The sequence below is a fragment of the Camelus dromedarius genome, chromosome X (genome assembly GCF_036321535.1).
Source record: "Camelus dromedarius isolate mCamDro1 chromosome X, mCamDro1.pat, whole genome shotgun sequence".
In the NCBI taxonomy this organism is placed as follows: Eukaryota; Metazoa; Chordata; class Mammalia; order Artiodactyla; family Camelidae; genus Camelus; species Camelus dromedarius.
In genome coordinates this window covers 39,242,777-39,257,868 of record NC_087472.1, presented here as the reverse complement: position 1 = coordinate 39,257,868, position 15,092 = coordinate 39,242,777, and positions in this window count along the sequence as shown.

The following is a 15,092-nucleotide window of genomic DNA, read 5'->3' as shown; positions in this document are numbered from 1 at the left end:
GAAAACAGCACCCCTCAAAATTTCCTCTAAGAAAGCCATTATCCTTGTTGCCCAGCCTATACCTACTGGCCTGTACTGTGATATCCTGGGAAAGCACTTATGGTCCCTGAGGCTTCTCCAGCATCCTCTGTAAAGACTAGCACAGGCCCCACCCAGTGAGCTAGTCTTCAAGAATATATATGGGTTACTTGATCTCTAACATTCTCTACTTGCAACATACGTTTAAGATATCTAAAATTCTTTAAAAATTCCCCACGGAAGTGATTTTGGAATTTACCTTTAAAGAAAAACATTTAACATAATTTCAATCAGTGTGCAATTAGAATATATGATCTGTCCAGAAAGTAAGAAAATCATTGGCAATAGTTTTTGGCTGGGCTTAAGAAGGGAATATGTTGACATTTGCACATGCATAAATGCATAATATTAAATTGTTATGATTCAAATTCACTGATCAGGAAAGACTATGGGTAAAAAGGATTTCTGAAGAGTCAACGTCGGCTCCATTTAGTCTGGGACTCTGGAGAATGGGTGTTCACTAAGAATATAAAACTTCTCCAAACTAAAGAGCTCTTTCATGACTCTCAAAAGTAAGCTGGAATCCTTTCAATAAACATTCTCTGAAAATTTTCACAACTTCCTGAACCTAAAATTACCATGAGAAACTTTTTAAATTTCTGTTCATTTCAAAACTCCTGAAGTTTCAGGGAAAAAAAATTAAATAATAAAAATGTCAAATATGTAAGAATATTTTAATCTATGTTTGAAACTAGGTTAAGAAAAGAAGTGGAAATGGTTCTTAATATCACTAGCAAATAAATAGCACTGCTGTAATTGCAGTTGACACATGCATTAAAATATTTGTTATTTTAATGGGCAAAAGCAACTTGCTAGTTACATGAATTTAGACACTCATGCATAGTATTAAGTGATTTTTATATAATATCTGAAAAACCTTCAACTGAAGATTTTTTTTGTCTACATTTAAATGCCCTTGCATTGTAGCTTTCCACAGAAACCTTGTAATTTATGAGCATCTGGTTATCTTCTTCCATCTCTATACTCTGCCTGGACTCGGCATGATTGTGATATGAACATAGGTGGCAGATGCCTTGGCTTTTGATGTAGTTAATCATGACTGGAGGCATTCCAAGACATTGGTCCTGAGGAACTGTAGCAGTGTGCGGGATTGTGTGTGTGTGTGTGTGTGTGTGTGTGTGTGTGTGTGTGTGTGTGTGTGTATTGGTAAATAAAGCAATGGAGTTCCTGCACAGTTTCTCTTCTTATTAAAGCTTTTGAGTTTCATTCTCTCTGCCTTTGAATAATTGCTATTAAGCAGACCTCTTTGAAATATTGAAAGAAAAAAGCTGTTGTTTTCTGCATACTATGTTTGACTTTGCTCAATACTTAATCATAGAAAAAGTCAATTGCCTATTTTCTATATCTGATTGTAGAAATTTATTTGGTGAACTGCTTTTGCATGGGAAATGTTGATAAACCATTAAAACTACTTTTACAAATATCTATTCTCTTATTCTTGATAGTGAGAGAAGAAATTTATAAAAAGTAAGAAAATAGAGGAAAATATAGTAAATATTCTTCCTGAAATTAAAACAAAATTAACAGTCAACTTCAGACTACTTTCATTTATGTAAAATCTCATTTTCTTTCAACAGTTTTATTTAACCAGTTAAAATAGTCATCCATTCTCTCAGTGTAATCGTTCTTCCCACAAATTGGCAGACTATAGTCCCTTTAAGGCAACCAAAAAGCTGGTCTTTCTCTGAATTTTAGGCTTTTCTGTGAAAGTTAGCAACATTCAGTATCAAACTGATAACTGAATAGAAGAGAATAGAAGATTATAACACCAAAGCCTAAGACAAAATTCCTAGTGGAATGAATTCAAAAAGCAAATGTTTGCTGAACAAAGTGGAGACATTCCTGCTAAATCAGTGGCATTAATAGGCATTATTTCAAGCTTAGCCCTTTTATACAGCAATCATCCTGCAAGTTGCCTTTTGGAGCATTCCTTAGCTCATAAAAAGCTGTATGATTTCAAAGACTGAAACAATAAAAAAGGCCAACATAACTAATGCAAAATAGATCAGTGTGCAGAGATGCCACTTCAGTATGGAAAGATCTTAAAAAGAAATCTCATTAACCCAGAAATGAATAAAAAATATTGTTCAGTGAATATAGCCACCAGCCTATGACTTGTCAATTTCAAGACATTTCACATACTTCAAAAATAGCATTAATTTGCCCTGATATTACGTTGCTAATTATTTGAAAACTTCCATTCCTCCAAGTCACATCTCTTTCTTACTCTGATGTACAGTTCTTGGTGTATTTACTTTTTTCATTTTTAATAAAGGTTCTGATACAAAAACAAAACAAAAAGCTTATTGTTTCCATTGATCTTTGCTGGACTAGCTTAATATTTCCTTCTTTTCTTTTAATATTGAATTTTTTTAGACCTCTCTTCCTGATTATCACTTTGTTTCCTGCTAGGGCAGCCCTTTGCCTCTGCCATCTTCTCCAGTTGCTCGTTCAACATTTGCTAACATTTTCCCCTTTGAAAACTACAGCCAACTTAAGGATTTAAACTAAAGGTAACATTATTTTAAGAACAGCCTATCTCGAAGGCTATGACCTACACATTTCACCTAGTATACATTCTGGAGAATTAATTTTATATATCTAGAAATGTACTTAGTAGTTTCTATAGACTTGTGTTCTGAAATATGATTTTATCCATTGCTAAGAATTTAGGACAGAGTTTGTCTCTGTAGAGATGGTTGCTGTACTGAACTGACATGCTTGGCAGAGCAGTAACCTTACTACAGACAACAAAATAACACTGGATAGGTGGTCTCTCAAACTAATTCTCAAGCCTTCTTAACTGTCTTTAAAGATCCAGATTGTTATAAAACCAGGCCATTTGCTTAATGTTTTCATAGTAAAATGTATTATCTAATCAGAAATATTTTTCCTAAATCTATTTCCTGGAAATTTACACCTCTTGCACATTATGCTCTTGTAAGAAACAATTTACAGAGAAGATATATTAATTCTAACATATTATTATGTATTCTATAATTCTTTATCCAGCAGTTTCCTTGGAATCTGGCTCAGAACCAAGGACTAATGTCATCTCACCACTGAGAGGGAATGGAACAAAAGTTTCAAATCTCTATGATATAGCATATTCAGTAGCCCCCGCCCCCAAAGTGGGACTCCAAATGTGTTCCCCATCCCACTCCTTTCCCCTCCCCACACATATATTAATCACAGATAGCTCTTTTCCTGCCCTCCATGATATTAAACTTAAGTTTAATTAGATCTGCCACACGTTGATGGAAAGACTGTTTGGTTTTCAAATTGGACTTGCCTTTACAAAATACGTCAATAGTTCATCTTTGTTTCTGAAATTGGATTTGCATAGTTCCCCCTTTGTTACCTCTAAATTAAACTGCTAAGACATAACACATATTGAATTCTGCTCAGAGACATTCTCTCATTACTAAAGTGTGATCCTCTCTCTTTAAAAGTTAAAAGAAATCATATGCATGAGTGTGTATGCGCGAACAAAATGTATGTAGGAGTAAAATGTGCATTGCAGAGGTTTCCTGCCAGCAGCCCATTAATTGAAGCTTCCTTGTTTTTCCAAATTCTGAATAATTCCCATCTGCCTTGGCTTTCTCTGAGCATAAAATCCAAATCTCTTAATGCAGGAGGAGGGAAGAATGCAGACTAGAGCACTGAGATAATTTAAGAATGTTAGTTTTTCCCCATGAGAAATACAAAGCAAAGGTTTCAAAGGACTTTTTTTAAGGCTTGCATGTCCCCTAAACAACATGCAATTGCTAAGATAAGATGATAATATGCTGATTACTAACTAAGCATTTGCACGTGTGGGTCTGTTATGTGCAAATATTTTCTCCCAGAAATGGTGCAGGTGCACTGTAGCCTTTTGCTATATCTAACTAAAAATAGCCTTAATTTCTGTGCTGCTGATATAATTTAATTCCTGTACATAGCAGTCTGTCACCTCCATTCACATAGAGTTCCTCAATTTTATATTCTCAGGGCTATCTTATAAAATTGCACCACCCCTCTCTTCAGTCACCCATTTGCTTTCCCTTCATAGGAAGATGGGATCACATTCCTGAGTCAGCGGCTTTTTAATTTATTATTTACCCCACTGCACATCCAGGTTTTCAGTAATAACAGCTCCTTAATTCCTGTGTACAGAGAGAATTGGTATTTTCTGCTCATTTCTTTTTGGGGCCCTGTATCAGTTTATGAATTTTCTGAACTTCATACCAATAATAATAACCCACTATTATTTTATTGCTCATTACAGGTGAGTTTTCAAGAGTGAGGACAAGAAGGGGGGCAGGGCGCAGTCATTCAAGGAACAACACAACAATTAACATCAGAATGGAGAAAGATTCAACCCCCAGTAGGCCTTGAGGCTCAAGACAGTGGAGATTTGACTTCCTTGAGCTTCATTATATGCTCCCTGTAACATATTAGCATAGTGAATAACATGCCCACAGGCACCATGGCAGTCCCTAGGCTAGCCACAAATGGTCAAAGAATAGGAAATGGCCAGCTTCCTGGGAATCCCAGCCCCTTCCCCAGGCTAGCTAGACTGGTCCTTCCACTTATCAGCAATATGAAGCCACTGAGTCCATAAAAACTGGCAACATGACACCTTGTGGCTGTCTTTGCTGCCGCCCTCTCTCTCTCTCCCTCTTCGGAGTTGGCCTGCCCTCTGTCTATGGAGCATGTACCTACTTTTTCTTTAATCTGAGTACCCAAACCCCACACCTCGTGACCTTTCTCTTGCCTTTCAATGTATCTCTCTAAATAAATCTACCTTTACTCAACTGTGGCTCACTCTTGAATTCTCTTCTGCGCGAAGCCAAGGACACACACTTGGTGGGGCACATCCCATGGGCTCAACCGGAGCCTGGGACATGGCCCTCCTCATGCCCCACATCCATTTTTCCTGCATCAGGACCACTGGTCTTTCAACTTTCTCCTTTCATCAGCATACTTTACATAATGGCACTTCATCTAAATTCTGTATTTCATAGTCTTTTGCCTCTAAAAGATTGCTCTGTAATAATATGCCATACTGATCATATATCTACTTAAAACTAGGTTCTGCTTTTGATCACTCACCTCTATCAAAACATGGTATATGTATTTCCCCCTATTTTTATCTGGAGAAAATTGTTCAATTTCTACAAAAGAAGAATATTTTCTCATGAATAATCTGGAGTCTTGACTCAAGTTCACTTAGAACATAGTTCACATTTATAAGCATGTAACAACATTCTGCACTCTGAACATGAAGCATTTAATTATTTTCCTAAAATACCTAGTCATTCTGATCCCTTGCTCCTTAATTCATCTTTCCCTCTTGCCCCAGTTTTCTCTCTACCTTTGAATGTGCTGTCTTCTCATATTGATATACTTGGGTAAGGAGTCTTCTAGTATTGCAGTGGCTCACATTCAATGATGTTGGAGAGGAGAGATGTCATACAAGAGTAAGAGACTTTCTCTTAGTTGAAGACATAAGTACCTGTCAGATATGGTATTTCCAAACAGTGTTCTGGTAGGCTTGCCTTAACAGGCTAGACTCAAAATCTTTTCAAGGGTACTAAGCAGTGTCATGGAGGAAAACAGGCTAGTGTCCTTCTTCTATTTGCCTCAAACACAATGATTACTTTTTTTAAGCACAAAGTGGGTTTTATGCTCTATAAAGTCACCAAGTGATTTCTACGTACTATATGATTTCAATGTAAGGAATATTATAAGTTCAAGTTGGTATATTGTCTTAAATGGGGGTGGGGAGGACTCACATTGATCTCCTGAGAACTGCTTTTTTGCAAGGACATGCTGATAAAATGAATCATCTTCCATCCCTTCTCATTTCCTCTTTCAAGGAATAAAATTTAAAACAGGGAAATCTTCCAAGTGAGAAAAATTGGAATTGCATAATTAAAGGCCTAGTAATATTAAAGTCAAAGAAGTTCTACTGTGATGGAGAAAAAGTCTTTATCTTTAGAGAAGTTCTTCAGACTGGATTTCACCAACAGTTCTGGGACAACATTGTTTTGACTTCTGTTCTCATCAATCCATAACAAAGCATAAACTATGAGAATTTATCTGAGGAAAGTTAGCTACAAAAGTGGCATCTACTGGAGTAAACTAATTACTCACAAATGAACAATCTGAATTATTTCTGAAATTATAACTGTCTTTTGTGTTCTTTATCATCTAGGCAGTTGTTATTCCACTTCTAACCACATAAGAAAAAAAGAGAGTAAGAAAAGCTTAAAAAAAAAAAAAAAGCAATGGAAGACTTCCCTGTATGCAGTTGAAGACTCATATTGGCCTGTATTATCCCTGCATATAACCTTTTTGAGGGAAGCAAATAGAAGTAATCCAGATCTTTTGCCAAGAGCAGCTAATCTTGAAAACCACCTGCATCCAGGAACTGCATCCAATGATTGTAATCTGATGCTGAAGCTTTTGTTGCTACCTCCTATTAACTATTAAATAAGTTCAATTTGTAAAGTTCTTTGAAGAGTGTCTGACATGTAGTGGGTTCTATTAACAGTTTGCTGCTGCCACTGCTGATATTATCATTATTATTATTCAGCTGACCTGGCCCACTTTGTACATATTGCACTGGGATGTCTTAAAGGGATCCAAAAAAGTTATAGTCAAAAGTTATATAATTCCTGAAAATTCTTGGAAGGCTGACCATTCTTTTACCTTTACAAAGATGATGGAACATTTCAAGGTGCATCTAATTGACATAAAGGACAATGTTGTCTCCACAATGAACTCTGTTTTTTCCCTTTTGGTGTGACTTCAGAGGGCGAGTGAATTAAAAAATGAGGTTGGGAAGAGGGGCTAGGGAGGGAGGAATTGAAGTAATGTTATTAATATCAAGAGATTTCAGATGAAAGATCTACAGCTGAAACACTACATATCAAGGATTTTGAACTGAGTATAACTGTTGATTTAAACCTCTCCAGGATAAAGTTGAGATCAGAGCCACCTCTTGTTTTTATTACTCATTGTACTAAAATACAGCAGGAGCCTGATTAGAATCCTTGAGCCCAAGTGACATAATCTATGACTGGGTTGAAATTTTGTTTGCAAGAATAGAATAAGATTTGAACTATTACTATACTCTTTGTAAACTGATTTTGGTTATGTATAAAAAAAAGATTTGGCAGATCTTATTCCATCACTGAGCATTGGCAGGATAGGTTAGAGAAACCATGAGAATGGCAGCCACAGAGGATCAGTAGAAAGAAAGAATAGCTCTTCAAACAAATGAGATTGCTTGAAATTTGTAAAAAAACCAAAAACCAAAAACAAAAAAACCCCAAACAAACAAACAAAACTCTGTTTCTGACATGGAGTATGGGTATTTTCTTTTCATCCTTTGTTATTTTAACTTTTAAACTAGTACCTTCCCAAATAATCCCTTTATAACAAACTATTTCTTCTCCTAGGCTAATTATTCTTCATTCTCTAGCCATGATCAATAGGTTCTACCTAAATATTTGGTCTTACACTTTGAGAAAGGCTCAGGGTTTTTTTTTAATTGCTCTATTCCAGAAAGTATCACCTTAGGGGGAAAAAAGCCCATTATCAAGATGCCCAGAAATTGTCAGAAGTCATGCGCTATTGGCCTTCTGTTTGTTTGAGCCAATCTGCTACTAGGGGACATCCACGGAACTAGGAAGGGGAGTTGCTCACAAATTATAGTCAATGGTTAATTGAAAGAAAGACAGATTGGTAAACCATCTGTGGCCTGACTATCACTGGGAAGAAACTAGATCAGCTGGCTCTCTATCATTGCTCTAATTTATAATTCTCAGCAAATAACCACACTGCCATTTCCAGGCCTGTTTTTATGGCTCTGCCACCTAATGACTGCAACCATCAGCAAGTCACTTAACCCCGATATTCTTTGTGCCTCAGTTTTATTATCTGTAAGATTCTGATAATGGTCATGCTACTTTACAGTGTTGTCTGAGAATTTCCTGAGATTGAGTGTGGCATGATTCTGAAAACAATAAATAATGTACTTACCAAAATGCCTGGCATAATGTTAAATAAATATTAGGTACTGATGTGGTTTTGGTTACTATTATTATCTAATATCTAACCTGAAGTAGTCAATTAATCTTTCTGTATTTGTCTCTTTGCTTTACTAGACATTACATTTTTGTTAATAAATTGCTTTTCACCAACTAAAATCAAAGTATGTGTCTTTCTAAATCGCCCAGACTAGTAGGTTTCACTTTTCATTTCACAAACCCTATGTATAGGTGTTTCTACAAAATATCAATGCTTTATGTCCAAGTTTATCCAATATTATGCCTACCTATCACCAAGATATGAAGTGAAGCACTCAGTCAATAATTAAAACGACCTACTTATCCTTTGTGTGTGTGTGTATGTGTATGTGTGGAAGGGGAGGTGGGAGAAGATAATCTTTATCTGAATCATCTTAATGTCTCCTTAGTAATGCAAACCACTCTTTTCACCTGTGAATATCAACCAGGCCACACAGATTTCCAGTCAGAAAAAAAAAACTACTAAATCTGTTTAATCATACAGAATTCTTTCATTTTTAGTCTGTTTCTGTAGTCTATTCCATTGCTTATCATATTCAGTTGTTTCTGATTTGAACAGCCAGACACTGAGAGCAACACAGTTGCTTGCTTCACATTCCTGGAGACCCAAAACCGGACACAGTCCAGGCATGCCCCTGAAAGCTGATTATTTAACATGGAACTAGTGAAAAAAGACACCTAAGTTGACAAATAGCTGGTATCATTGTGCACAGCAAGCAATGAATATCTGCTATTCATTTACTATCCAATTCCATAAATAATGTTAGGCTTGCAAAGCATATTACCGTGAGACACTTTAAATATAGAAAAAATGTACCTCTCTATTATCTCCCTTCAAACACTACCATGCTCACCACATCATGAAATCCAGCTGCTGTTTCTATTCATGAGTTATTTAAAAAGAAAACTCCGGTGTAATATAAAACATGTTCTAATCACTACATCTAATTATCAAAAAAGTAAATAACTCTCACATTAATTGCCTTAAACATAGCAAAATAAATAATTAAAAATTACAGACTGAAATTTCACTAATATACTGTCAAACAAGACAAAGGCCAACAAACTGTGACCTTATCTACCCACTGATTCAACCCACATTCCTCATGGGCATTTTGGAGAAAATGTCTATCACTAGATATCACCTGTTTAAGGTGAGATTTTATTGGACTTTAAGCTAGTGTATGTAGTATATTCTGAATTAATTAGATGATGGTATTAAATATTAATAAAATATCAGTATTTTAGTTGTCTTAATAATCTTACTAACCATTTTTCCATTAGCTAATTCTACCTCTCTACTCCACTCTTGCGCTCACTCTCACTGTATCCCATTCTTTTCTCAAGGATCAGAAAACATGTATATTTGGAATTCACTGAATTTTTTTTTCTCAAATGACAAGCTGTTCCTCTTTGAAACATGTTAACTAATCCAATGAGTTTGATGATTACATTTGGAACCTTGTCCATGTATCTGAGAGAACCAAGCCAGGAACAAGTTCCAAGCAAATATATCAAGAGTTGAAAAGTTGTACTATTTTGTCAAAATGTAGACATTTATCTTCTATTGTGACATCTTCCTTAGTGAGGTGGAATTTTTAAAAAGTTTGTACGTTTATGTTAAAAGCCTTCATTTTTCTAACTATCCTATTTGGCTTTCAATTCTAGCTGGTTGATGGTCTATACATAAATAACTAGAAAGAGAAACAGGCTAAGTTTTGCCCATCTTTACCTTTTGCCCCAGTACAATCATAGTTGAGCTCATTCTAAACTAGTTTTTCAATTATAATTTAAACAATGGAGACTAGTATGAACAGATTTGATAGTTTCCTAATTGTAACCCCTACAGCTATGGGCTAAAGGCAGTGCTACATCTTTAGTCAGTAAACACTTAAAGATATAATGATACCATACTTTATTGTCACCAATTGGACATCTGTATCTTTTTCCTATTTTCTAAGGTGTGTTTTTCCTGGATATAGGCTTGACATAGTGCAAGAATGGCTTTTTCTCATACTCAGTTCAGTGAATTTCAAACTTCAAAATAGAAGGCGGGTGGAGGGTGAGTAACGGTAGTTTAGGAGATCTAAGGCCTAAAATATATCTTAAAAATCCTGTCTTGAGGAAGCTATTGTAATACATTGGCTGCTTATTATTAAGAAGTGTAGAAAAATGATGAAAGCAGCTTACTAACCCATGTTTCAGCAGTGTAAAGAAGAATATACTATAGAAGTGTAACCCCTCTTTTTAAGATGAGGAAACAAAGAAACCCTGTGAGGAAAAGTGATCTTCCCAGGTCATTAAGTTAGCTACTAGAAAAGCCAAAGACAAGAAACTTCTCCTGACTCTCAATATAGTGTTTTATCTACATTAACCAATGGATAAAGAAGTTGAAGTTATTTTCATATCTTGGCTATTGTAAATAATGCTGCAATGAAAATATGGGTGCATATATATTTTTAAATTAGTGTTTTTGTGTTCTTAAGATAAATGCCCAGAATTGGAAGAGCTGAGTCATATGGTAGCTCTATTCTTAATTTTTTTGAGGAATTTCCACACTGTTTTCCATAGTAGCTGCACCAATTTAGTCTCATCAGTACTGTTACCTGTTCTCTACGTCTTCTCCAACACTTGTTATTTATTGTCTTTTTTATAATAGCCATTCTGGCAGGTGTGAGGTGATCTATCATTGTGGTTTTGATCTTTATTTCCCTGCTTATGAGTTATTTGAGCATATTTTCACATGCCAGTTGGACAACTGTATGTCTTCTTTGGAAAAATATCTATTCAGATACTCTGCCTATTTTTAATCTGTTTATTTTTATTGTTGAGTTGTATGAGTTCTTTGCATATTTTGGATATTAACCTCGTATAAAATATATGATTCACAACTATCTTTTCCTCCTCAGTAAGTTGCATTTTCATTTTGCTGATGATTTCCTTCTCCATGCAGAAGCTTTTTAGTTTTATGTAGTCCCATTTGTTAATTTTTGCTTTTGTTTCTAAGTGTCCAATAATGGATGAATGGATAAAGAAGATATGCTGTATGTATATACATAATGTAATACTACTCTGCCACAAAAGAATGAAATCTTATCATCTGTGACAATATAGATGGACCTTGAAAGTATTATGCTAAGTGAAATAAGTCAAAGACAAATACATTGTGATGTCATTTATATGTGGAATCTAAAACAAAACAAAGAAAATAAAACAAAACAAAGAAAATAAAACAAAAACAAACTGATGGATACAGAGATCAGATTAGTGGTTACCAGAGGATAAGGGGGTTGGGAAAAATGGTTGAAGGACGTCAACTGATGGCAGCTAGACTTGTGGTGGTCATTGTGTAGTGTATATAGATGTTGAATTACAATAGACCCTTGAACTATGTGGGTTTGAACTGCATGGGTCAATTTATATGCAGATCTTTTTCAGTAGTAATACTACAGTACTACAAGGTCCGTGGTTGGTTGAATCTGAGGATGCAGAGGAACCTCAGATACAGAGGGCCAACTGTAAGTTATACTCAGATTAACCCCCGCATTGTTCAAGGATCAACTGTATGTATTCACCTTAAATTTACATAATAATAAAAAAGAAGTTGAAGTTAGCTAAAAGTCACCCATTTTTTTCCAGTCACCCATTTGTTTAAACTATATTTGATGTTTCTTTTTAACAGTAATAGGCATAGTTAATTAGTGTTTAATCTACATTACTATGGGGAAGCAGAGAAGTCAATGTTATATAGTGGAAAAAACACTGAACTAGAATCGGTGAGACTAGGTTCTAGTTTCAGATATTTGCAAAACTAGCACTGTGATCTTACATTAATTACTTAACATTACTAGATGTCACTTTCCAATTTGAGGTCTGAAATTTGAGATTTGTATTCATAAGCTCTTTATAGTCAATGAGTACAGGAGAAAAAATTAAAGCTTTGTGAGAAGATTGTTTTTTTCCAATACATCTCTGTTCCTCATTCTTTGTCTTTAGCATTCCTTGAATATATTGATCAAGAATGTTCGGTTTCAGGTGCCAGGAATCCTGCTTTAAAAAGCTTTGGCCACAAAGTAGAGTTTATTGGCTCATTTAACTGGGAAGTCAAGGAGTGGAATTCTTATCTAATATGACTGCATCAGGGACTCAGTCAACATTGAGCACTAAGTTATGCTTCTTGCTGCATGCTAGAATAACTGGTCTTTTTTGCAGACCAGCTCTTCCAAGTCATGGAAGATATGGACATGGGTATTTCAAGCCTCCCATGCTCACAATCTGCAGTCTGAGGGATAAAGGGTCCATACCACCAGCACCACTGAGAAAAATCTCTGGGGAAGATGTTGATTGAATCCGTTGGGATCGCTTGCATTCCTTATCTAGTCACTGTGGCAATAACCAGAGAAGACTGAGTAGTATGATTGGCTTGGCCTAGGTCATGTGAGGAAATTGTCTTATTTCTCTAGGTCTCAACTTTCTCACATGTCAAGTAAAAGTTGAATTAGATGAAGGGAATTCTGCCAGTACTGTCATCATCAAATGAAGCCCACCTTATCTCAGGGTGTGGCACACTTGAAAATTTTAGCAACACAGAGTCATACATAGCAGTTTTATTTTTTAATTATATAGTTAGCTCCACTAAACCCATTACACAACCTGAGAACCAGAATGTTGACAATAACTAGTATTTATCTTTGTGCTTCTTTGTTAGCTTATTGCCTGCCATCCTCTACCTAAGATAATCACTATTCTGATTTTTATTTTCATCATTTTCTTGCATTTAAAATAAAATTTATCTCATATCTATCTGTTCTAAAGATATATATTGTTTGATTTTAGTTGGATTTGCATTTTATAAAAAGTGAATAGCCTATGCAATTTACTAGGTCTTGCTTTTTGCCCTGAACATATATCTACTCTTCTGATGATGGGTGTTTCTAGGCTTTTGTTTTTCTTATTGTGATTATTTTGATGGTTTTGTTTTACTTTCCTTTTTTCTTTCCTCTCCCTCCACCCCTATTACAAACAGTGCTGCTATGAATATATCTGTGCTTGTACAAGAAATTTTGGAGAGGGGGGGAATTTTATCACAGGATACATGAATATTCAACCATATAAGCTAATGCCAAACTGGTTTCCAAAGTGGTTATACCAATTTATACTCTCACCAGCAACATATCAAGATCCAGTATGACCATACCCTCTGTTATTGTCATCAGTCACATCATTTACAAATATTTTCTACTATTCCATAGGTTGAATTTTTGTTTTGCTTATGATTTTCTTTGCTGTCCGAAAGCTTATTGAAATTACTTCTTATCTTTTTGCCTATTTTTCTGTTTGTGCTCTTTGTCCTTTCCCTATTTATCGTTTATAGACACTTTATTGTTATTCGTGGTATCAGCCCTTTGACACATATGTGTTGCAAATGAATGCTTTCTCTCAGTTTGTATGTTTTCTTTTCACTGTATTTCACTAGAGTTATTTTAATGAAAATAAATGTTTAATCTTAATATAATCCAAACAATAAATAGTTTATTTTATGGTTAGCACTTTTATGTTTGATTAAGAAATTCTTCACCTACTTGAAGGTGATAATCACTTAAAGTTTATACAAATAGTGCTAAAGTTTGCTTTTAACATCAAAGCACTTAATTCACCTGGAGTTGTTTTTCTGCATAGGCATCCCTCAGAGATATTGTGGGATCATTTCTACACCACCTCAATAAAGCAAATATTGCAGTAAAGTGGGACACATATTTTTGGTTTCCCAGTGCATATAAAAGTTATGTTTATACTATACTCTAGTGTATTAAGTGTGCATTAGCACTATTTCTAAAAAGACAATGTGCATACCTTAAGTAAAAATACTTTATTGGTAAAAAATGCTAACCACCATCTGAGCCTTCAGCAAGTTATAATCTTTATGATCGTGGAGGATCTTGCCTAGATGTTGATGGCTGCTGACTGATCAGGGTGGTGGTCGCTGAAGGCTGGGGTGACTGTGGTAATTTCTTAAAATAAGACAACAATGAAGTTTGCCACATTGATTAGCTTTTCCTTTCATGAACAATTTTTTCTGTAACAGACAACACTGTTTAACAGCATTTTACCTACAGGACTTCTTTCAAAGCTGAAGTCCTTTCAAACACTGCTTCTGCTGTACCAACAAAGTTTATATAATATTCTAAATCCTTTGTTGTCATTTCAACAAGTTTCACAGAATATTTACCAGAAGATTCCATTTCAAAAAACCACTTTCTTTCTGCATCCATAAGAGGCAACTCCTCATCTGTTAGTTTTATCATGAGATTGCAGCAATTCAGTCACATCTTTACTTTCCACTTTTAATTCTAGTTCTCTTGCTATATCACATCTGCAGTTACTTCCTCCACTGAAGTCTTGAACCCTTCAAAGTTACCCATCAGGGTTGTAATCTACTTCTTCTAAACTCCTGCTAATGTTGATAATTTGACTTCTTCCCATGAATCACAAATGTTCTTAATGGCATCTTGGATAGTGAATCCTTTCCAAAAGGTTTTCAATTTACTTTGTGCAGATGCATCAGAGGAATCACTGTCTCTGGCAGCTATACCCTTACAAAATGTATTCCTTAAATAATAAGACTTGAAAGTCAAAATGATTCTTTGATCCATAGGCTTCAGAATAGATATTGTGTTAGTCGGCATGGAAACAACATGAATCTCATTGTACATCTCCATTTGAGCTCTTGGATCACCAGGTGCATTGTCAATGAGCAGTTATATTTTGAAAGGAATCTTTTTTCTCCAAGCAATAGGTCTCAAGAGTTGGCTTAAAATATTCAGTAAACTATGTATTATATTGATGTGCTGTCATCCAGGCTTTCTTTGTGCCACGTATACAGCACAGGCAGAGTAGATTTAGCATATTTCTTAA